Genomic DNA, 24,958 nt, shown 5'->3' on the forward strand with positions numbered 1-24,958 from the left:
TGGGTTGTTCCATCCCGTTATCTATGGCAAGTTGCAAAGTAGCCCACACCCATAGTGCACATGAGGGGGAGGGATGGAAGATAACAGCAAACAAGGCTCTGAGGCCTCGAGGCAATAGCCGGGCTCTATGGCTCCAGACACCCTACCACATCCACAAGACCCTACATAATCTAACTTCTGTCACTTAACTTCGTCTCCCCATCACTGACTCAGTTCCAGGCACACTAAACTCCTTGCTGTTTATCTAACATGTCAAGGGCATGTCCACCCGAGGGCCTTTGCAAAGGCTATTCCCTTCTCCTGTGATGTTCCTTTGTGCAGATCTCTGAGTGACTCATTCCCTCACTTTCTTTAGATCTAAACTAAAATATCACCACATCACCTCAGCCACCCTTTATAAAACAGTGTACCTACTTCAACCATCACTAACCTTTCTTACCTCATAGTATTTATTTACTTATATTTTAATTTATGATCTCTCTCTCCCCACTAGAATGATAGTTCCTTGTGGATGGGAACCTTGATTTGGTTACTGCTATTTTTCTGACATATAGAATATGTCTAGCACATTGTAGGTCCTTAATAAATAAATACTGATTGATTGATTGAATACCTGGCTCTGTTCCTTACTAGATGTGTGACCTTGGACCCCTTAGCATCTCTGAGCTTCAGTTTCTGCATCTATAAAATGAACGTGATTGTAGAGGTTTACAAGTTAAATGAACTATTGCATGTCTTAGTCTATGTTGCTATAGCAAAATACCTAAGACTGGGTAATTTATAAAGAAGAGAAATTTATTTTTTCACAGTCTGGAGGCTGGAAAATCCAAGATCAAGGCCCCAGCAGATTCAGTGTCTGGTGAGTGCTTATTCCTCAGAGATTGTGCCATCTAGGTGTCCTCACGCAGTGGAAGACATGGAAGGACCAGGTAGCTCTCTGAAGCCTCTTTCATGTGGACATTAATCCCATTCATGAGGCGGATCCCTCATGGCCTAATCACCTCCCAAAGGCCCCACCTCTTAATACCTTGGCCTTGGGGTTTAAGTTCCAACATGAGTTTTGGAGGGACACACACATTCAGACCATAGCAGCACGTAAATCCTTTGTTTGGTGACCAGCACACTCAAAGTTCTCAATAAATGGTGGCTGCCCTGCGACTGTTACTACTTAGACCAGCAAAATAAGACAGAATGTGCTAAAGAAAAGGAAAGAAGCTTGCAAAGGAACTCAAGTTGAGATATGGCAGAGGTTCCACCCAAGTGGTTGGAATCAGAAAAGGCTTCTTGGAAGGGGTGGCATTTAAGCTGGGCCCCTGGGTCGGGCAGGATCTCTGTAGGTCAGAAAGGGTTTGTGGAAGGGTGACACAGGAAGACAGAACAGCGTGAGCGAAGAGGCAGAAGGGAAAGCTCAGGGACAGTTCACGTGTGCTGCCTCAACTCTAGCGACTTCGAAACATGAGGGGGAAGGGGAAAGCAAAATGAGGAGATGGAAGCATTTTTCCCTTTCTGGAAGAGAGGCTGTCTGGGGCTTTCCAACAAGCTGTACAGCATGGGAACAAAAACAAAGTGATTTTGTAAGACTGGCCCGAAAGCACGAATCTTACTTGTTGGGAAGGCTCATCTCGCAAAGACCAGGAGACAGAGATCGCTGCAATCAAGCAAGAGGTTTTTTATTTCCAGCATGCTGGGGTCGCTCTGTCTTCAGGACAGAAACGGCCCCGAGCTCTTAACTCAAGCATCTTTTATACAGTTTGGTAGGCAGACTTTGGTAACAGGATGGGTTGTATGCCGTTTATTGGCCACTTTAAGCAATTTTTAAAACCATTGGGCTTTTAGCTTTTGGCGAGCAAAGGAAGGACTGAGGTATTGACCAACGGTCTACCCCTTCCCCCCCCCTTTCCTCCCTTGGTGTCCAAAGATAAGGAACTGGTCATGCTGTTCCTGGAATCGGGTGGAATCGGGTGAGCGTACTCCCTTCCTGGAACTGGGTGTACTTTGGGCAGTTTGGGAAGTCCTCAGGGGCTTGTAAAACCTTGTGCAAGCTAATTACAGAAGCAGAAAAGCTAGTCAGTTAATATTCAAGGGTGGTTCAGATCCACATTCCCCCCTTTTTCTGTGGGTATTTCAATCATGAAATACTGATTCCTGTTGGTTTAATTCCTGATATTGTTGCCTTACATAGACTGTGTCCCCAACCTGGAACAGGTGAGAAACTTCGGGGGTCCCAGGATCACAGGCGGCCGCCAGCTGCATCCAGACTTCCTTCTGCACCACTTGCAGTCCTTTTAACCTGGCATATAAGTCACTGTTACTGTGGAAAGTGGGTTCAAAGGCGTCCCCCAGTAAAGCCAAGGGAACAGGGGTACCATAGAGAATTTCAAAGGGGGTCAGGTTGAACCGGGAGGGGGTGTTCCTAGCTCTAAACAGGGCCAAGAGGAGGAACACCACCCAGTCCACGCCAGTCTCCATGGTTAATTTAGTCAGGGTCTCTTTTAGAGTTCTGTTCATCCTTTCTACTTGTCCTGAACTCTGGGGTCTGGAGATACAATGTAATTTCTAATCGACCCCTAGGTTTCTGGCCAGTCCCTGGCTTACCTTGGCAATGAAGGTGGGCCCATTGTCGGACCGAATTACCTTTGGTATCCCAAAGTGTGGGAAGATTTCTTCCAGGATTTTCTTGATCACAATGGTGGCTGTTTCCTACTTTGTTGGGAATGCTTCTACCCATCCAGAGAGGGTGTTTACAAAAACTAGGAGATACTTGTAACCATATTTACCTGGCTTGATCTCTGTAAAGTCTACTTCCCAATATACCCCAGGTCTGTCTCCCCTGGGTCTTTTGCCAGGTCCCATGGTATTCTTACAAGCATTTACCTTTTGACATGGCACACACTTATAAACTATCTGTTCTGCTAATTGTTTTAGCCTTATGATGTGATATTTTGTCCTTAGGGCAGTCTGGACCAATTTGTTTTCTCCCAGATGAGTCCATTGGTGCATTTGTTTAATCATGGCGCGTGCTTGTTCTTGTGGCAAGATAGGCTTGCCTGACACTGCATGCCAGTGCCCTTTTTCCTGATTGAAGTGGTTATTAGAGTTCCTTGAGATCACTGCTACGTCCTCAGCAGAGTACTTAAACTTGGGCCCCTTCAGCTCTGGTATGTCAACCAGCAGAAGAGAAATGGACCTGTGGGCTGCCGCCCTTGCCTCAGAATCGGCTAAGTTGTTTCCCCTGGTGATGGGGGAATCCCCTTTCTGGTGGCCCGGGCAGTGTATTATACTCACTTTTAACAGTTGGTGAAGGGCCTCTAGCAGGGCTACGATCTCGCCTTGTTCTTGATTTCTTTTCCTCCAGAGGTTAGCAGACCCCGCTGTTGATAGATAGCACCGTGCACATGGGCAGTGGCAAAGGCATACATGCTCTCTGTATAAATGTTGATTCTTTTGCCCTCTCCTAGTTCAAGGGCTTTCGTGAGGGTGATGAGTTCTGCCTTCTGGGCGGATGTTCCTGCAGGTAAGGTCTGTGCCCATATCAGGTTCTGGCCATCTACTATAGTGGCTCCTGCCTTTCGTACTCCTTCCTCCAGGAAACTGCTGCCATCAGTAAACCAGGTGGCTTCGGCGTCTGTCAGAGGCTGATCTGACAAGTCTTTCCAGCATCCATGTGCCTCAGCAAGCACTTGTTGGCAGTCATGGATAGGAGGGTCAAGGTCAGGGTCTGGGAGCAGCGTGGCTGGATTTAGGCTCGCAGGGGGAGCGAAAGTAATTCGGTCTGAGTTCAGTAACAGAGTCTGATAGTGAGTCATATGAGCATTTGTGAGCCAGCGGTCAGGGGGCTGGCGGACAATACTTTCTAAAGCATGAGGTGCCGAGATCACTAAACTCTGTCCCATAGTCAATTTGTCAGCATCTTTTACCAGAACTGCGACTGCTGCTATGATTCTTAGACAAGCTGGCACCCCGAGGCTATTGGGTCTAGTTTTTTAGACAGATGTGCTACACGCCTTTTCCAAGGCCCCAGTTTTTGAGTTAGGACCCCCTTATTTTCTGCCACATACAAGTGGAAGGGCTTGGTTACATCGGGGAGCCCCAGAGCCGGTGCGGACATTAAGGCCGTCTTGATGTTGTCAAAAGCCTGTTGCTCCTCTTTTCCCCACTTGAAGGGCTGACTGTTTTTAGTGAGGGGATATAACGGGGCTGCCATCTCAGCAAAACCAGGTATCCATAGGCGGCAGAACCTGGCAGTACCTAAAAATTCCCTGACTTTTCTTGGATTAGTGGGTGGCAGAATGTGAAACACTGTCTCTTTTCTGGCCTCAAACAACCACCTTTTCTCATCTTTAAGAAGGTACCCCAGGTAACTGACCTGTCGCTTGCAGATCTGAGCCTTTTTGGCAGAGGCTCGATAGCACAGTTCTCCCAACTCTGTGAGGAGATGCTTTGTTCCTTCCAGACACAGTTCTTCATCGGCTGCTGCCAAGAGGAGATCATCTACATACTGTAACAGAGTTACCTGGGGGTTAGAGGCCCGGAACATAGCCAAGTCTTGGTGGAGGGCCTCATCAAAGATGGTGGGTGAGTTTTTGAATCCTTGAGGCAGGCGGGTCCATGTGAGTTGCCCTGCTAGGCCAGTCTCTGGGTCTTTCCACTCAAAAGCAAAGTACTCTTGACTTTTTACAGCCAGTGGTAGGCAGAAGAATGCGTCCTTGAGGTCCAGTACTGAGTACTAGGTCCTGTCTGGGGATAGAGAGCTTAAAAAATTATAGGGGTTAGGAGCTATGGAGTGGAGGTCGGCCACCTGCTTGTTTACCTTTCGGAGATCCTAGACCAGTCGGTAATCATTAGTCCCAGGTTTTCAGACCAGTAGCAAGGGTGGGTTCCAGGCTGATTGGCACTTCCGTAGGATTCCCAGCTGTAGCAATTGGGCAATGTGGGGTCTGATGCCTTCGTGTGCCTCTTGGGACATTGGGTATTGTAGGACAGCTATTGGACTGGCCTGAGCCTTCAGCTCTATGTGGACAGGGGGCCGGTTTTTAGCCTTCCCTATCCCTGCAGTTTCTGCCCACACCTGGGGGTAGTTTTCTAACCATTAGTCCATCTGCCCGGTCTCCTGCCCTTGTTTTTCAAACAATTGGTATTTATCTTCCAGCCTGAGAGTTAATACCTGGAGAGGCTTTCCTTGTTGGTTTACTATCTGAGGTCCCTCGGGGGTCAAAATGAATTTGAGCACCCATTTTGGTGAGGAGGTCTCTTACCAGTAGTGGGTAGGGGCACTCAGGAATGACAATGAACGAGTGGGATACCTGGCCCATGCCTAGGTTCACTGTTCTTCGGGTAGTCCATGAGTACTGTCTGTTCCCTAGTTTCCCTAACTACAGTGGCCAGAATTTTGTGAAGATTTCCTTTTTGTTGCTTTTCTCTTTTTATTTTTTTAGCCTCCTGCTCTTTCTGCTTTTTCTCTTCTTTTTCCTCTTCTGACTCTCTATTATGATAAACCTTTTCAGCCACCTGCACTAACTCCCTTAATGACTTATCTTGTAACCCTTCAAGCTTCTGCAGTTTCTTCCTGATGTCTCTACTAGACTGGTCAATAAAAGCAACTGTCACTGTAGCCTTGTGCTCCTCACTACTAGGATCATATGAGGTAAACTGATGGAATGCCTCCATGAGTCTCTCCAAAAATGCTGACGGAAACTCATTGGGCCCCTGGATCACCTCTCTTACCTCAGTCAAATTGGTGGGGCGTTTTGCTGCCCTTTGTAGACCTGTCATTAGAGCCTGGCGATAGACCTTCAGGTGCTTCCTACCTTCTGCCGAGTTAAAATCCCAGTTAGGTCTGGTCAATGGGAATCCTGCATCTATGACATCAGGGAGGAGGGTAGGTCACCCATCGTCTCCTGGAACATTCTTTCGAGCCTCCAGGAGGATCCGTTGTTTCTCCTTGGTGGTGAACAGAACCTGGAGGAGCTGCTGACAGTCATCCCAGGTGGGCTGATGAGTATAAAAGACAGACTCCAAGAGAGAAATTAGACTTTGTGGCTCATTAAAGCACTTGTGGTAAAGGGAACATAGACCATAAAGGGTTCTTGGGCACTGGGGCCTGGCGTAAGGGCAAAGCGGGGGGCAGGAGACGTGAGCTACGAGGGGTCCGTGTTTGTGAGTCAGGTACAAAGTCTTGCCAAGGCCTCCTCTGGTTTCTGTTTTCATCTTCGTTGTTATCTCAGGACCCTGCAAGATTTTGATTTGTGCCAGTGTACTTGGCTAGTGCCCAAGGTCAGCTTCCAGTCGTTTGGCCTTGATCATTTATCAAAATTCTACAAGACTCAAAGAAAGAACTGTTAGATTTGCAAAGTACTAATTAGCTTCTCAGCCTTGTTTTTTACTTAGTAAGTGGGATAAGAAAGTCAGGGGATGGGAAGCAAGAGTAGAGAGAAAAAAAAAAAAAAACCTGTCCTTTAAAAAAATCCTCCCCGCCCCCGTAGCCCAGGCTGCTTTAGGTCCCAAAATGGCTTCAGTCCTGCCCACTCAATAATTCCCCATTATCAATAGTTCTTTCCACTTTTATGGAATTGGCCCCTTGACTCATCTGACTACTTCAAGCTGTTTTCAGGGCGCAGTAGGGGTTAATGTGGAATGGAACTATTTGACATGATGGAGGACATAGCTCTTGTTACCCAGCTGGAGTGGTGCAGAGGATCAAGGGCATTTGTTTATCTATTGTCTTAACAGTTGATTCCCAACAGGTGGCTTACTCAGAGTTAGCAAGCTATACATTAATTGGTACATCAAGAATTTTAAGAACTTACGTGAATCCTTTGTTTAGGAACAGGATGTCTCATCCAAGTCATGAGTCTCTTCCTTTAAGTTTATGAAACTTTAGAGAACTGCTTGTGTAGACAAGACATCATTTCCCCTTTTTCGATCAAAACATTCCTTATGGAAGCGTTGAAGATTAATATTCTGATTGAAAAGGTTTTACTTTTCTTTGTATGGATGCCTCAGTGCTGGGAAGACTTATTCCCAGGTAGACATGTTATTTTATAATTAACCTTTTTAATTGTATACCGTTATATAAAGAGAGCAAATTTTTATTATATTTATTTAAATAACCATATTACCATAAAAATCAGAAGGATACCCACAAATAGTTTTCAAATTTTGGAGGAATCAAAGAGGAAAAAGGCAAATATTTTCATCTTTGTTTATAAAGTACATTTTACCAAATTGCTGTAAGTTATAGATAGCTTAGAGAAAAAGTTTCCTTAAAACAAAACATTTAAGTAAAGAACAGACAATGCAAGTTACAAAACATTTTTATCAGTTACTTAACTTTGTATACTTAATTTTTGCTTTACTTGATCTTAATTAGTAGTTCCATAAACTCATCAGATTTCTTACTAGAGTTTTGAAAACCTTTTATTTTGTCCATTGTTCTCAAAGTTATTTGACACTTGTGTTTAAGAGTACTTGTTAGAGTCTTTTGCAATTTTACTAAGCATCTGGTCAATATTTTAAGAAAATCTTGTTCTAACATAGGGGAAATTTAGTTCTATATCAGTGTTTTCTTAATATTAAGTTTAGTCTTTAGAAAAACTTAGCTAATTGCCTTTTAATTATAATCATTTTAATCATACATAAAATTCTTTCATAAATTTGCTGTTCACAAACCATTATTACCACTTACTCGGACCTTCGATGACATGCTTTAGATTTTTTATTTGCCCTATACTTCCCACTTTCTAAATAACCGGTTATTTTGCTCTAGGACAAAAGTTCACTACACAAGATGCTTTTTTACAATGAAGTATCCTCTTTCCAAAAATGTGCTTTGAGAAACTGAATCTGGCCTGCAAGTATTCAGCCTCAGTTATCTAAAAATCCCATGATCAAAGATCATTCTGTTTTAGGCTGGCTGGGCTTATAATTTTAACCTTAAAACCTCTAGCAAAGACAAATGTAATCCTGTTTGACCAGTAAACCCAAGCAGATACTTCCGAAAACATTTCTCATAGCAGTGTGATTTTCAAAAAGCCTTTTTACCCCCCCCCCCATTTTTCAGTTTTAGTTTAATGTTTACATTTAGCTAGAACTGGCTGAGTTGTATAAGAAAAACAGAATCTCCAAGTGGCCTTGATTCTTCTAACAGGTTTTCCTTTATCTTGGCTGAAATGTCATAGACAGTGAGTTTTTCTTATAACATTTGCAGAACTCTGTGCACAGATAGACAAATTTTGTCCAGAGACTTAGTAATTACAGTGCTCAGTTTTTCAAGCTTGCCATGAGAAACTGAGAAAAAATAATTTCTTTTAGTCATCAGGTCTTTAATGACCAAAAGGTACAAACTTAGTTACTCAAGCACAAACAGACAAATTATTAGCTCTGGCCTTCACGTCAGTCCAGTATTTCAGAGTCAGATTTAAAGGGGTAGAGACAGTCTGCCCCATGTCGCCCCAGAAAGTCGTCAGTCCCAACACACACGCAACCAGACAAACAAAAACCAAAACACTGATGCACCCCTGCCACAGGCGCCACAACCTGATTATCAGAGCGGGAGGGGTCTCCTTTTTAGAGATCTCCCATGGAGCCGAACCTGTTCATCTCCAACAGAGGAATCTGGAGCGTCCCCCAGGATTCCTGTGGCTGTGACGTGCCGGTACGTCTACCTGCCGCCATGACCACTACAGACCGATGGCTCTGCCTTGGAGCCTCAGAAAATCCGAAACCAGACTGGTGACTCCGTCTCGGAGCCTCCAAAAAACTGAAACCAGATTACAGCAGACAACAAAGACACAAAGACAGACACAGCAGACAGACAGACAACCGCGGTACCTGCTCGAGCTATCCTCCATTCTCTAGTCTCTGGTCCCAGAGAGAGCCGCTTCCCGGCCAACACACCAAAATGTAAGACTGGCCCGAAAGCATGAATCTTACTTGTTGGGAAGGCTCATCTCGCAAAGACCAGGAGACAGAGATCGCTGCAATCAAGCAAGAGGCTTTTTATTTCCAGCATGCTGGGGTCGCTCTGTCTTCAGGACAGAAACGGCCCCGAGCTCTTAACTCAAGCATCTTTTATACAATTTGGTAGGCAGATTTTGGTAACAGGATGGGTTGTACGCCATTTATTGGCCACTTTAAGCAATTTTTAAAACCATTGGGCTTTTAGCTTTTGGCAGGCAAAGGAAAGACTGAGGTATTGACCAATGGTCTACTCCTCCCCTCCCCCCTCTTTCCTCCCTTGGTGTCCAAAGATAAGGAACTGGTCATGCTGTTCCTGGAATCGAGTGGAATCGGGTGAGCATACTCCCTTCCTGGAACTGGGTGTACTTTGGGCAGTTTGGGAAGTCCCACCCTCAGGGGCTTGTAAAACCTTGCGCAAGCTAATTACAGAAGCAGAAAAGCTAGTCAGTTAATATTCAAGGGTGGGGGAACGGGTTCAGGTCCACAATTTATGACCCCTTCCTGGGGCAGAGCACTTGGCAGCTAGTAAAGCAGCCCTCCGAGCATACTCTGTTGGCTTGTCACAACCCTTCTGGGGCAGACTTTATTATGTGTTCATTATTCTAATACTGAGGTCACCTGCAAATAACCCTGAATGGGGCATTACATCCAAAAGAAACCAATTGGTAGCAGTGGGATTTCTGGATACTGTGGCATCTTGCTGTGTTGTACGGACTGGGATGGAATTCAAAGCACATGTATAAGAGGAAACTAAGAAGGATCATGTGAGGGAGAAAGGCTGAATGGTTAGCTTTGGAAAGCAGGAGACCATGCATTTGTTCAGTGCAAAGAAGTTCATGCACTCAATGAACACCAAATACTTACTGTGTATACAGAATATTCAGGCCAGGAGCCCAGAGGCCAGAACTTTAGCCACTTTGTATGTGTTTAATTTTCTACCTGATTTTACAAAAAAAGGTTCTGTAACTTAAGGGGGTTGGGAGAGGCAACATAAATTTCACACCACATGTCAGCTCCTATTGATTTGTTGTGGCTACCCAGAGAAGGTTTCTTGAGAGTGTATGGATTTAGCAGGAAAGAATCTGGCAATGGGTTAGTGATATCTGCCATGGGTTTAGGAGCAGAGAATGGTAGGGCAAATGCCACATATTTGCCACTGTGGAATGAGCTCTGTGTATACCTATTATCTGCTGAGCTGAGGGTTTGCAACAGAATAAAAATAATTTCTTGCCTCTACACTGTTGGTGTGTGATGTGGTTGATAACTCACCCTGGAGAGCTGTAAAAATTCAGGATGATAAAGGTGACAAGAATTGATTCCTCAAGGTGATAACTCAGGGAGTTAGGTCCTCTTAAAGAGATGTTGTTCCCAGCCAAAGATGTTGTGTCCTCAGCTTTTACAATTGTCTCATTCACCCCTAATCTGACACTTGACTAATCTTCTCCAAGCACTGTACTCAACTTTGCTCTCATATTTCACCTCTTGTGTTGCATGTGATTCATTGGTATATAATACAACTGGTGTAAAGAAGTTTGGAAGCAACTAATAACTACAGTGACTCTTAGTCATTGTACAACTCAATGGTTGAGAACAGAAAGTGTAAAAACTTGAGCTGTTGGGTCTCTGTGCTTTACAAGCGGTGGGGGTGGGGCATTTTGGCTAATCCAGTGAATCAGTTAAATGAAGGTCAGTTATGAGAGCTTCTCCAACTAATATACAATTGTCTTTTTTATCAAAAATATGGATTCACCCTAAACATTCTGATTCTGTTTTGTAGCCTTTTTTTTTAACTTTAGCAAATATTAGAGAGTCTTTTCATGTCATCAGATGCTCTCTTACAACAATGTTTTAAATTAATGAGATTCAGTGATATGGATCTATCACTTAATTGTTCCCCTATTTTTGGACTTTTATGTAGTTCCCAGTTTGGGACTATTCTAGGGAACATTGCCTTTCAGATCCCAATATGGGTAGTTGAGGGTACTGCATACCCCCTGGGTGGTGAGGGGTGGAGATAAACATTAAAAAGGAATGGTGTTGGAAATATAAAACAGTGTAGCCACTGTGGAAAACAGTATGGCAGTTACTAAAAAAATTAAACATGGAAAAAGCATATGATCCAGCAATTCCACCTCTGGATGTACAAGTATATCTGAAAAAAATTGAAAGCAGGGACTGAAAGAGAAATTTGCACCCATGTGTTCACAGCAGCATTATTCACAGTATCCAAAGGGTGGAAACAACTGAAGTTTCTTTTGATGGATGAAGAGATAAACAAAATGTGGTCTATACATACCATAAAATATTATTCAACATTAAAAGGGAAGGAAATCCTATCACGTGCTGTAACATAGATGAATCCTTAGGACATTATGCTGAGACGAGTCAGCCAGTCACAAAAGGACAAATGGTGTATGATTCCACGTATGTGAGGAACCTAGAATAGTCAAATTCGTAGAGACAGAAAGTAGAATGGTGGTTGCCAGTGAAAGAAAGTGAGCTGAAACACTGGGTACCGATCAAGCTTTATTCAAGGAAAGGAATCTGCCGGCTGCGCTCAAAATGGAGGACAGTACCAGGCGTGGCGGTAGGAGGTCTCATACAGACTGTAGGGAAGGCTGACGTAGTCAGGGAGGGCTTTGGTGCTGGGGTGGAAGATAAGGCTGGCGGATGCAATCAGGTGGAAGGTTGCACCCATGCAGAAGTAGAGGAGTTTCTATTTCTCAGAAACCGCAAGGTCTCTCATAAGAGAAAGGCTGGCGGCTATTTTGTGCTTATTGTGTGCAAAATGGCGTTGGTCACGTCCAAGATCCATCATTCCCGCCTTTTAAGTATAGGGAAAAGGGGCGGAGGTCTCATTCTTCTAAAGCTACTTCCTGCTAGAGATGGACAAAGATATGAAAAAATAAGAGATTTATGTTGGTGGGTAAAACAATTAGGTGACGGGTATTGGTTTCATGTGGGGAGGCTGTATTCTTCTGGGGAAGGGTCACTGATTCTGAGGGGCTGATATACTCCTCCCATGAAGAATTCAGTGACCTTTTGATTGGTGAAGGCCTGCATACGTTCCTGTAAGAAACTAGAGAAACACCGAAAGAGGCAGGGACCAAGAAGAAGGATAAGTCCCATCATGGTCAGGGGTCCGATGTGTTTTGTCCTGAAGTCCTCCCCTATGGCAGTAGCCTAGGTGAGTGGTTTGGATGAAGCAGAAATGTTTTTATTGGGGGGGGGCGCGCTGGACTCCAGCAGAATCCCCTTTAGAGAGAGCTATCCAGTAGTTTTCACCCCCGTAAAAACATGATGTGGCAGTCGTCTGGTCATAGCATGTTGTGAGAACATATGTCGGGGATGTGAATGTGTCCTGTAGGGTTCCCCCGAGGATTCTGGGTAGCAGACCCGGGAGGTTGGACAGTGTCCTTCCACCCACCAAGGCCTTGGTTATAGATTGTGAGCAGGGTGTGGCATATGTCTCTGTTAGGAAAAGAAGCAGGAGGAAGAGAAAAGGCAAGTGTTCAAGGGGCTGAGAGGTTAAGAGGGTACATAGTAGGAAAGAGGAGTAGAGAGTAACCTCGTCGTGTAATCGCAGAGGGCGCCTCGCCAGGCTAATTCATTTACCCACTCAAGGATGTCTTCAACACTGGAGGTTGCAGGTGGGGACCAGTCTTGGAGCAGCTCCTGTGTGAAGGACGTGAAGCAGGCCTGCAAGAGTGAGAGGATCATTGCCAGGGGAAAGATCATCCTTCTTCTGGGATTGGGGGAAGAGTGGAGGTCCTAGAGATTTTCAGTTTTGTGGGTCCTAAAATGGACAAAGTGTAAGGAGATGTTGTGTTGGGGGTTGAGCAGAGGGACCCCTCTGGCTTGGTGTTAACATATTCTTTGGATAAAGTCTCAGGTGCTCATTTTACCAAGGATAAGTGATACCAAGAGGCCTTTCCTAGTACTTTTACTGCCATGCAGGTGGTGAGAAGTACTGTATAAGGCCCTTCCCAACATGGTGAGAGGGGCTTTGGGATTCAGGTTTAAATGTACACTTGCTGTCCCGGGCTCAGTTTAAAATCTTGAGGGGGACAATTTTGAGTGATTTGTTTAAGTAACTTGGCCATGTGGGGAGAGTAATATAAGGGCTGAAGAAGGTGTAGTAGGGGTTCATAGCCCATATGAACTGAATTGTGGAAATCTAAAAGGATTTGCTCAGTTTGTGTGGTAGGGAGGACATAGCAACCAGAGAGAGTATACCAGTTGTCCTTCCTCTGTGCCCCCAACTGTTGAAGGTGCTGTATTTCTTGGAGTGTGTGTTGGGGTAAGGGCATAGGGGCCATGAGAAGGACCTGAGTGGGAGAGGAAGAGTGGGGGTCTGGTGATTGAGCAGACTGTTTTGCAGTTAGATACGCCAGTTTGTTTCCCTGAGCTATGGGATCGTTGGAGGTTTGGTGTCCTCTGCAGTGTATAACCCCAACCTCCTTTGGGAGTTGTACAGCCTCAAGAAGTATCTTGATAAGATGTCTGTTTTTTATGGGCCCTCCCTAAGTGGTCACGTATCCTCTCTCTTTCCCTATGGCTGCGTAGGAGTGTAGGATGTGGTAAGTATACTTATCAGTCTGTGTATATATTGATTCGTTTGTTACGTGCCACAGTGAGAACGTGGGTGAGAGCAATGAGTTCTGCCTGTTGGGAAGTGGTGTTAGCAGGGAGGGGGCAGCCTCAATAGTCTGTGTTAGATTTACTATGGTATAACCCACCCAGGGGGGTGGGCATAGAGGTGGCGCTCCCATCTATGAACGATGTATGTTTGGGTCATGTAATGGGATGTGGGGAGATGTGTGGAAATAGATCGAGAAAGAGATCTAAAGCCTCCATGCAATTATGTTCTAAGTGTCATGAGTGTTTTGGGATGAGAGTGACTGGATTTAAGGGAGGGCAAGGTTTAAAGGAGAACTGGGAATTTTTGATGAAGGTAAGGTGGATAAGTTGTAGGCGGGAAGGGGAGAGAATTGACATGGACTTATGGCTGAGAAGGTCTTGAAGATGATGGGGGAACAAATGACTGTTTGTTGTCCAAAAGTTAGTTTAGAGCTTTCTTGTGTTAAAAGGGTGGCTGCTGCCAAGGCCCATAAACAGGGAGCCAATCCCCAGGCTGTGGTGTCTAGTTGTTTAGAGAGGTATGCAACTGGGGAGAAAATATCTCCTGCCTCTTGTCCCAAAACCTCGACCACCAATCCCTGGGTTTTGGTGATGTACAGGATAAAAGGATGAGATAGGTTTGGGAGGGATAGAGCTGGGGCTGCAAGGAGAGCGGCTTTTAATCGCTGGAAGAGAGAATGAATGGGCTTTGTGGGATCTAAGGGAATGGCAGGATCCCCTTTGGCTGCCTCATAAAGTGGTTTTGCTAGCATGCCAAAGTTACGAATCCATAGGTGAAGATACCCTGCAAGCGCCAAGAAAGAAAGGATTTCACCCTTTGTAGTAGGAGTAGGGAGTTCAGAAATTAAACTCTTGTGATCCACCGTTATTTCCCTGGTGTTGGGGGTGAGGTGGACTCCCAAATAGGTGGCTGAAGGAGAAGAAATTTGGGCCTTCCTGGGGAACACTCAATATCCCCTGGAGGCCAGAAAATTAAGGAGAGCAACAGTGTGGGCCTGTGAATCCTCATAGGAGGGGCTACAAATGAGAAGGTCATCCACATATTGCATTAAGGTGCTAGAGGTTGGAGGAAGTTCAGGTAAGTCTTGAACTAAGGCCTGGCCTAAGAAGTGGGGGCTATCCCGAAACCGCTGAGGTAGTGCTGTCCAGGTGGGTTGTTGGGAACAATGCGTATCAGGATCAGTCCAAGTGAAAGCAAACAGGTTTTGACAGGAAGGGTGTAAGGGGATAGAAAAAAGGCACCTTTGAGGTCAAGTACAGAGAAGAAATGGGTTGTTGTTGGTATTGTGGACAGAAGAGTATAGGGGTTAGAAACGATTAGGGTTATAGGTAAAATGGCCACATTAATGGCCCTGAGGTCTTGAACTAAATGGTATGAGCCATTAGGCTTTATAACTGGAAAGATGGGTGTATTAAAAGGTGAATGGGTAGGCCATAAGAGATGAGAAGAAAGAAGTTTGTGTATGATGGATTTTAAGCCTATTAGGTGTTTGTTAGTGATGGGGTATTGTGGGACATTAGGGAACAAAGAGGGGTTCCATGACTTAACAAGATAGGGGAATGGTGCATAGCAATGGAGAGAGAAGAAGCGTCCTATACTATGGGATTAACCTTGTCTGAGGGGAAGGGGAAGGTGGAAGCCCCAGGGTCCAGGTCTGGGTGCAGCCTGTAACAGGAGTATTGTAGCTGGAGTTAAGTGTTAAGGGTAAGAGTAGCTTTGAATTTGAAAAGAATGTCCCATCCCAGTAAGGGGGCTGGGCATTGAGGCATTATTAAAAATTCGTGTGTGAATTGGATGTGATGTCGGGTGCAGGAAAGGGATTGAGTGAACTGTGGGTGATATTCTGATCCTGTGATCCCTACTATTGCGAGAGAGGACAGGGTTGTTGGTCCTGAATATTCAGGAAGGGTAGAGTAAGTGGCCCCTGTATCGATGACAAAAGAGATCAGCTTACCTGCTCCAAGGAGAGTTACCCTGGGCTTACGTGTGGTGATCTCCGTGGGGGCCCCAAGCCCTGGGCATTGTCAGTCCTCCTCTTGGGTGAATCCAAGAAGTTCTGGTAAGGATGGCTGTGAAGCTAAAGGCTGTATGTTGGGGACTGGGCCACTCCCTCTCTGGTGAGTGGAACCATCAACCCCCCATTGACCTGGCTGTTTGCAGTGAGGACAGGGCTCAGGAGGGAGCCTGGGGTTAGAACAGGCCTGTGCCCAGTGAGCCGGCTGACCACATTTGAAGCAGTTCCTGGGTGGCTTGCCCTAGAGGCAGCCAGCTTTGGGGTATGTGAGCCACAGATGGCATTAGCCAGGAGCTGGTATTTGGCCTGATCTCTTTTGTAGTGATCTTTCTTCTCCTCTTCTTCCCTATTGTTAAAAACCTTGAAAGCAGCATTGAGGAGGTCTCATTGGGTCATATTTGGACCATCCTCAAGGGTTTTTTTTTTAGTTTTTTTCGAATATCAGGGGCTGATTGGATAATAAAATGAGAGTGTAAGAGGGCCATGCCTGCAGGGGAATTTGGGTCTATATGTGTGTGTTTATGTAAAGCCTCAGAGAGGCAGGTTAGGAACTCACTAGGATTTTCAGTGGATCTTTGTGTGATTTCTCTAAGCTTGTCATAATTGACTGACTTGTGAGTAGCCTTTTGGAGGCTGTAAATCAAGTGTGTGATCATGTTATCCTGGAGATCCCGGTCCCCATGGCCGGCCTGTAGTCCGAATTTGGGTCTGTGTGAAGGACGGCAACAACTCCCACAGGCTGCCTATTATTTTGAGAATGTACCTCATCTGCCTGTTGTTGGGCCATTATCCAGACCTGCTCCCTGTCCTCAGGGGACAAAGTAGTAGTGAGAATCATAAAATATCATGCCAGGTGAGATCATAAGACTGGGTGAGGTATCTGAATTCCTTAAGATATGTGTCCAGGTTGGACTGGAAAGATCCCAGTCATTTTTTGATTTGGGAGAGATCAGAAAGAGAAAAGGGGATACAGACCCAGACAATTCCCTTCATCCCAGTCATTTCACGGAGGGAGTATAAAGGAGCCAGAGCTGAGGCAGGGTTGTCACTTGATGGAGGGGGAGAAGGGGAGGGGTTGGGTGGCTGAGGACAAGTGTCTTGAAACCAGGTATGGGGAAGAGAGGGAAAAGGTGGAGGGGCTGGTGAAGGATCTGGAGAGTAAGGAGGTGGTCAGGGAGCAGAGTGGTCTTAAGGATCAAAAGATTGATCTGAGTCCAGAAGGGGAGGTCAGGCATGAGCTAGGAGAATTTGAGACCTAGGACAGTTTTGACAGAGAGGACACATGGATCAGAGATAGAAGAAGGCTTGAACATAAGGAATCTCTCCAGCTTTGCCACTTCGGTGACAAAAGTTGTCTTGGTCTCTGAAAGTATCCAAATCAAGAGTGCCATCTTCTGGCCACTGGGATCTATTGTCTAGTTTGTACTTAGGCCAAACCTGATTGTAGTAGAAAACGAGGTGTTCAGGTTTAACATCTCCCTGGAGGCCAAGAGGTTGGCCAGGAGACAGCCCAGAGGCATAGAATGTGGAGGTTTGGATTGTGAGGATTCCATGTAGAGGGCGAGAAAGGAGGTGATCAGTCCCAGTAGAAGAAGGGTAACACCAAGGAGCATACTCTTTGGTGCGCACCTTCCTTTCAAGAGAGGAGCCACCGACCAGCTAGAGGAACGTCCTCCAATAGCTGGGGGGCATGAGAGTGGTTCCCTTGGCCAGACATCTGGGCTTCGTAGCAAGTAGACAGTAGTTGTAGAGAGTAGTCGGGGGAACCATAGAAGTAGGACAGACCCACTGACTCACCCTGAATTGAGGCTGATGGTGGATGTGTTGGTCTGAAACGGCAAAAGGAGAGAGTCCCAGAGGCACCTGGTTTGGCAGGTCGGGGAAGGGTGGCCGGGAGGGCCAATCAACCCAAGAGAGGGGATCATCCGAAGGTCCCAGCCAGGACCCTTCCCGGGTTTTGGCACCAAAATGAAAGAAAGTGAGCTGAAATGCCGGGTACCAATCAAGCTTTATTAAAGGAAAGGAATCTGCTGGGCTGCACTCAAAATGGAGGGCAGCACCAGGCGGGGGTGAGAGAGCTTATATAGGCTGTAGGGAAGGCTGACATAATCAGGGAGGGGTTTGGTGCTGGAGTGGAAGATAAGGCTGGCGGATGCAATCAGGTGGAAGGTTGCACCCATGTGGAAGTAGAGGAGTTTCTATTTCTCAGAAACCACAAGGTCTCTCATAAGGGAAAAGCTGGTGGCTATTTTGTGCTTATTGTGTGCAAAATGGCGCTGGTCACGTCCAAGATCCATCAGCCAGGGCCTGGCGGAGGAGAGGGTAGGAAGTTGTTGTTTAATAGATATGGAGTTTTAATTTTGAAGATAAAAAGAGTTCTGGAAATTGCTTACACAACAATGTGAGTATACTTGCACTTAAAACAGTTAAGATGGTAAATTCTATGTTATGTATATTTTACCACAATTAAAATTTTAAAAAAAAATTTTTTTTGGCAGCTGGCCAGTACAAGGATCAAACCCTGGACCTTGGTGTTATCAGCACCACACTTTAACCAACTGAACAAATTGGCCAGCCCCCAAATTTTTCTTAAATTTTTTAATGGAAGAGAGGAATAGATATAGGTGTTAAGTATCAACAGCTTCTAAGATCATCAAAAATTGAGAGAACCACACGTTATGTACCTCCTAGAGAAGCCAAACCCCACCTTCAGTCTTACCAGAGGGACTGAACCTGAATCTGAGCCAGTCTCTGGATCCAGCTGCCAATTTGCAGAGCATGCAGAGGACAGAACAGAGTGTTGAACTGAACCTCGGGTGTGCAGCTGGCAACATCAGACCATGGGAAATGTCACAAACTCCCCAATTCTTTCAGTGAAACAAATATAATAGAAGAGATTCTTGAGTAACCCAGAAGTTAAAAAAGACTTAAAAGACATATCAAATTTTTCTAACAGGCAAGAATGTAGTGTCTAGGGATGCACATTTGGGTAATAAAACAATTTTAAAAGACACAGGAAGTGATTCCTTAAAAGTCAGGGTAGTGGTTACTGATGGGGCCATGGGTAGGGTGGGATGCATGAAAGGGACTTATAAGATGGGGGGGGGCATAGTTCTCTTTCCAGGTGTTCACCTTGTAATAATCCATTAATTCATACACTAGTTTTGTGTGGTTTTCTGTATTTATGTTTTATTTTACAAAAAAAAAAAAAAACTTTTGAGAGAGGAAGGGAGGAGGTGTTGGATACAAACAGAAGAGTCAGACAGACCTGAGTAAATATCCAAGTTCTGCCCCTTGTGACCTTCAGCAGGTCACACTCTCTAAACCACAGTTTCCTCACCCAAGAAAAGTAATTATAATAGTAATTACCTCCTAGCATTGTGCTGGGAATTTAATAAGACAATGCGTGTAAATCCCCAAGCACCATGCCTGGCCCAGAGTAAGTGCTGCAAATGTTAGCTGTTTGGTCCTAGAAAGAAGTGGACCTGAGTATGAGAAACCTGAAGTGCCATTTTCAACTCCAACCCTGACTTGCCGTGCGGTCTTGTTAAAGTTGCTTCTCTCAGAGGTCAGATGCCTTCTAATTTTCCTGATAATCCCTGTCTCTTGCAAGAATGATGATGCTGAGGTTGAGTACCTACTTGCTGGGATGGGGGGTGTTTAGGAATGAGTCCTTTGGTGCTTATGTTTCCTCCAACAAAGTGCAGAGGCCATGGTTACCCAGGAATCAGCAGGCAAGAGAAAACGTGGAATTGTCAAGGCTTCCCATGCATGCTGGCAGGTGAAAATGTGTCCCAGAAGCACAACTGAGATAGTAAATTGGTTTCTGTCGTCCTGTGCAGGGAAAACCAGGCTGCTTTTACCCTTCTAGTCTTGAGCCACCTCCTGTAAACTTTGTTTGCCCTCTTGTATCAGGCTGTACCAGGCTTAAAGAACAGTCAGGTTTAAAGTAATTATAGCAACCTCAAGGAAGGCTTGCCTACCACTCAAAGATTCACTTTTTTTTTTTTTTTTTTTGTATTTCTTCATTTTTTATAAATAGAATCATACTGCACACACCATTTTGCTGCATTTCGTGTTTTTAAGATTGCTCTATGTCAATAAAAAGAAAAGATTCACTTTTTACAGTTGGGTTTCATTCAGAATCCTGCTTTCCCAGGAGCATAAAAGAGACTTTTGGTCAATCCCTGATTTCTTAACTGAAATGAGAGGGTAAAATTAAGTTAGATGGAGTGGCTGGAGTCACTGCTCCCTGAAATGTCTGGACATGGGAATATGCATTTATAAGAAAACTGAATTTAATGTATAGCAATTCAATCAATGTACTGGTATCTACTGCAAGACACTTCCATTCAATCTACCCTGAATTCCCAGGAAGATTCCTTCTTAAGATCCCCTTAAATTGACAAATCCTTTAATGTTAGACCCCATCAAAGTGCTTTAAGGAGCTGCTTGGTTTCTCCTGTACTTGTTTATTTTTAATTGTGGTAAAATATCTATAACATAAAACTAACCGTTTTAAGTGGACAGTTCAGTGGCATTAACTACAACCATCACCACTCTCTATCTCCAGAGCTTTTCTTGTCTTCCTCAACTGAAACTCTGTACCCATTAAACACCAACTCCCCATCCCTCCCTCTCCCAGCCCCTGTCTTTCTGTCTCTATGAATTTGACTACTCTAGGTACTTCATATGAGTGGAATCATATGGTGTTTGTGTGACTGGTTTACTTCACTGAGCATAGCATCCTAAATGTTCATTCATAGTGTAGCAAGTGTCAGACTCTCCTTCTTTTTTAAGGCTGAATAATATTTTATTGTATTGTAGACCACATTTTGTTCATCCATTCATCTGTCCATGGACGCTTGGCTTGCTTCCACCTTTTGGTTATTGCGAATAATGCTGTTATGAACATGAGTATATCAGTTGCTCTTTGAAATTATCCACTAATCCTTTATTCCGATGATTGGGTGGTTGTTCTGATTGTGCAAGGGAGAGCCTCACTAGGTACTACCTGCAGTAGTCAGTTAACAGCTCTCTTTAACACCTGTGCCCTTGGCTCAGGGACAGGGTAAACAGCAAAGTAGCAGGAGGCAAAGGACGGGGTGGGGACGAGGGCAGCCAGGGCTGGGCCAGAACAAGGAACCAAAACGTGCTGTATATATTTACAGATGTAACTTCTGTGCATTGGGAAGGTTCTCCTGAAAACAATTTATGGAAACGATGATTATTTTTCTATTTCCTAGACTCTGTGATTATTTTCATGAGAAGCTAAGTGGTTCCTGTGTGATTATATATCCCAGGTGTTGTGTGAAATTTTAACTAAAATACTGAAATACAGGGCTATTTGCTGCACATCCACTGGTTCAACTTCCCCTGAGTTTACTACATTATTCAATCTGCTTGTAACCAGTGGAGGTCTTAGTGAGTTCTGGAAAAAAGGAGGAGGGAAAGTCATGGACAAAAGTAGGATTGAAACAGATGCCCATTTAGGAGGAAGATGGCAGGCTGACCGGAAGGTACAGTGGTCCAAGTTGCTGACTGCTGACATCAGTGTGGCCAGGGCCCACTTGCATAAATGTTAAGGCAACATCCACTCTCCATCCTAAGACAAACCTAATCCAGGTGCCTCACACTCCACCGTTCAGGCACATTAGGCTCTCAGAAATAGTCATCCAAACGTGTCAGAAAGGATTTTCCCTCTTCTGAGCCAATCTCTTAAAATGCACATGTTCCATAAAGAGCTCTCTGAATTTTCGAGGACTTTTAGAGTTCCTCTAGCATGGTTGTTATCAAACTGCTCTGAGGAGCTTCTGGGGAGTCTGGGGCAAAGATGGAGAAAGAGCCAGGTAGACAGGGCCCTGGATCCCCCACCCCTTCACTCCGGCTACAGCAATCTGCTTTTATCTGTTTTGTGTAGATTTTTACATGAGCCAGTAGTTACACTACCAACAAGGGGTGAAGGGGAAATGTTTGAAAAATCTCCGATGTAGAGCAACTCCCTTGTTTAACAGATGAGGCCTAGAGAAGTTGAGAAAAGGGTTCAAAGTCACACAGTGAGTTTATTCAGCAAATATTTACTGAGCACCTGCTGTGGGCCAGATGCACAGTAGACAGCGATGAGAGGACAAGTCCCCCTCTGTGAAGAGCAAGCTCTCCTCTCTAGGGTGGCTCCTCTGCAGCCTTGGGGGACACATGGGGCCCTGTCAGCAAGGAAGGGGACAGCTTTCCCCCCATCTACAATATGCTCCAGCCAGATCATTCTCATACTCCAAATATGAGTGATGCCCTCTCTCCTGTGCATGCAAAAGGGATCAGACATTTGTTCTCTTTGGTATATTGTCCCTCCACCCTCTCATTTCCTCCTTGCTGGAGTCCTGCAATGTACATGCCTACCACGTGCCAAGCAGCGCTAGCCTATGACACTATAAAGCTGATTAAGACATGGTTCTGCTCCCCAGGGTCTTCCGGCTGAACAGCAGAGAGAAAAGCTCTACGTAAATGAACACAGTACAGAGTCAGCGCTCCATGAGGAGGCAACTGATAACTTATCAGCCTTGGAGTGTGGGTCAAGGAGAGAAGAGAGGCACCTAGCCAGGGGAGTTGGCATTGGAACTGGGCTTCTCTTATCTTCCCAACTTTTAGGTTAAGAATTTGGATGTTGGAGTCACTCAGTACTTGCCTCAAAGCCCAGCAGTCCACATACTTGTGTGAGCTTGGACAAGGGATGTAGCTCCCCACAGCCTCATCAGAAAACTATGGGTGATAATAGTAGTTCCAACTTCAGAGGGTTGCTGTGGGATTAAATGAGATAATGCATGTCCAGCTTTTAGCTTCAAAAAATGCGGCTCTTATTCTTGGACTTTAGGAATGAGGTGAGGGTGGGAGGGAAGCATTCCAGGCACAGTGCAGAGAGGGCAGCAGGGGGCTGCCTCTGCTGGTGCTGAGAGCCGTGCACAGGGAAGAGAGCTGGGGAATGCCACAGGAAGCAGGGAGCAGAGCCAAGTGGCAGAGGGGCCCCTCCAAGGCCAAACTGAGGACTTGGGCCCCTGGAACTCATTACTTCTAATAGTTTTCTTGTAGATCCTTTAGGATTTTCTACATACAAGATCATGTCTTCTACAAATAGAGATCATTTAACTTCTCGCTTTCAAGTCTGGATGGTTCATTTCCTTTTGTTTCCTAAATGCTTGGCTGCTTTTAACTCCTTATGAGTATGTGAGAACCAGTCCTGGCTGGAGTCAGAGGGAGGGACAGCCTGCTCTCTGGAGGGCTGGCCAGATGAGGGAGGATATGCAGGCCTAGCCAGGCAAGTGCCAGGGCAGAGCTCTCCAACCCTGATGTGGCATGCACTCCCAGATAGCCCCAGGTGATGAGTAGAGAGGGGAGGACAGCTAAATGCTTCTCAGGAGTGTTCAGTGACTGGAGCATATTTCTGGAGCATTCGGTAACTGTTCATTGAGCACCTCCCAGTTCTTGGCTCTGAGGACATGGAGATGAATCAGACCTAAATTTGACACTCACAGTCTAATGAGAAAGTCTGATTGGTAATTAAAGTATTATAACCCAGCTTGACAAGGGTTATATAGAGGTTTGTACAAAGTTTGGAAAAACCCTGTCTGATGGGACTGAGGAATGCTTTAAAGGAAGTGACATCAGAACTGCGTTGTAAAGAACTAATCAAATGCCTTGTCAGGCCAAGAGGAAGGGAACAGCCACCCTGGCAGAGAGAACAGCCCTTGCAAAGGTACGGAAGAGCAGGGCCTATTTAGGGAGAAGGGAGGATCAGAGATGAGGCTGCGGTAAGTTGGGGCCAGATGGAAAAGCCCTTGTATAATGGGGTCAAAGGTATTACATACAACTAGTCACTGCCTGGCCCTCTCCCTCAGTTTCCAGAGCAGAATCTGCTTGACTCCTGCACTTTTGTTGGGATGATTAGAGTAATGAATAAAGAAGGCACTGGGAAAGGTAAATTTATTTATATTAGAAATGGCATGGTGCCCTTCAGTATCAGAAAGATTGAAGAGCGGGTGAGAGAAAGAAAAATGGGATGAAGGGTGAGCCACTGTAAGCTAAAGTTTTTGAGGGAGAGGAAAGGGAGATTGGAGGGTGAGCAGCTGACCCTAAGGGGCACTGAGGAGTGAGAGATGGGAGTTCTTTAGGATGGTTTTGCGTCTTTGAGAGTCTTCAGTAAAGCTTTAAGTTACTTTTGCATGTTTTGTTTTGTTTTGTTTTCTGGATGTTAGACTTGAATTTCTTTTGAATGTGATACCACTGGTAGACTGAACACAAGGCCACTCATTTTATTTGGGTTACCCTTGTATTACACGTAGAGGGGCTTCCATTATATCTTGACAACAGTGGCAAACTGTTAAAGAGTTTTGAGTAGGGGAATCAGATTTGTGGTTTTAGAAAGATCATCTTGTTTCTGTGTAGAGGATGGATTGAAGGGCCAAGAGCAGGTGCAGGAAGACCAGTTAGGAAGCTATTATGGCAGTTGAGAGGAGATACTATCAAAGTCTGAGCCAGAGCAGCAGTAGCACAAAATGGTCATTATCTCTGCTCTTCAGTAATCTGTAGTGCAGGGTTTTGAAGTAGGTGTGAGTATGAGACAGCAGCAGCTGGGAGGGAAATTCCTTTATCTGTGGGGTAATTAGGATCTTAATCATGTCCTGAGGCTCTGGATTTTCTTTGTGTAATACACACCTGGAAGGAAGCTCCTTTGAGCAGCACAGGACTTTGGTCTGCTGCCTGAGACTCACCTTTCACTTCAGCGGTGCTTGGAGAGATCTAGACAAAACCACTTTCTTTTTGTTTTCTTGACTTGCCTACACACTCCAGGAAGTTCCTCTCTCTGGGAGTATGTAGAGTGTGTCCTTAGATAGCATTTGCCAGAGGAAGCACCCAGGAGTAAGACTTGCTGTCAGTCACTAGGGAAATGGTTGCTGTTGGGACTGGCCAATTAACCAGCAGCACAGAAAGTTCTTGGATGAACTAGGACAGGGCCCCAGCTTTCCCTAAGGCCCACTGGAAACAGAAGTGGGAGTCTTATTCACGTTTCCATCTCCAGCAGCTTGACCTAGAATAACACCTGGTACCACATTATTGCTTAATTAATAGTTCCTGAATATGTTAATGAATTAGCATAATATGAAACCCTGAAAATGGTCCTGTTAGGTCAGAACTGTGGTGTGTTAAAGGCAGAATTCATCTACTCATTCATTCATCATTTATTGAGCTTCTCCTACCATTTAGCTTTGGGTTAGGACAGTGATTTACAATCTTGGCTGTGTTGGAACCATCTGGAGAGTTTTTAAAAATCCTGATACTCAGAGCAAACCCCA

The 24,958-nt window shown here is 45.1% G+C and overlaps 1 protein-coding gene across 9 annotated transcripts in view; it reads left to right on the forward strand.

Annotated features, from left to right (window-relative positions):
* The window catches only part of HRH1 (histamine receptor H1), a 107,361-nt gene that overhangs the window by 59,013 nt on the left and 23,390 nt on the right, over positions 1-24,958 (forward strand). Inside the window, exon 1 of one of the 9 annotated variants that reach the window (XM_063114463.1) lies at positions 23,243-23,416. The exons of 7 other annotated variants lie outside the window; for them this stretch is intronic. The gene's annotated coding sequence lies outside the window, so the exon portion shown is untranslated. Of the gene's footprint in view, positions 1-23,242; positions 23,417-24,958 lie in introns of those variants that run through there. One more of the 9 variants, XM_063114464.1, reaches the window with a different exon arrangement.

The sequence above is a fragment of the Cynocephalus volans genome, chromosome 11, assembly GCF_027409185.1.
Source record: "Cynocephalus volans isolate mCynVol1 chromosome 11, mCynVol1.pri, whole genome shotgun sequence".
In the NCBI taxonomy this organism is placed as follows: Eukaryota; Metazoa; Chordata; class Mammalia; order Dermoptera; family Cynocephalidae; genus Cynocephalus; species Cynocephalus volans.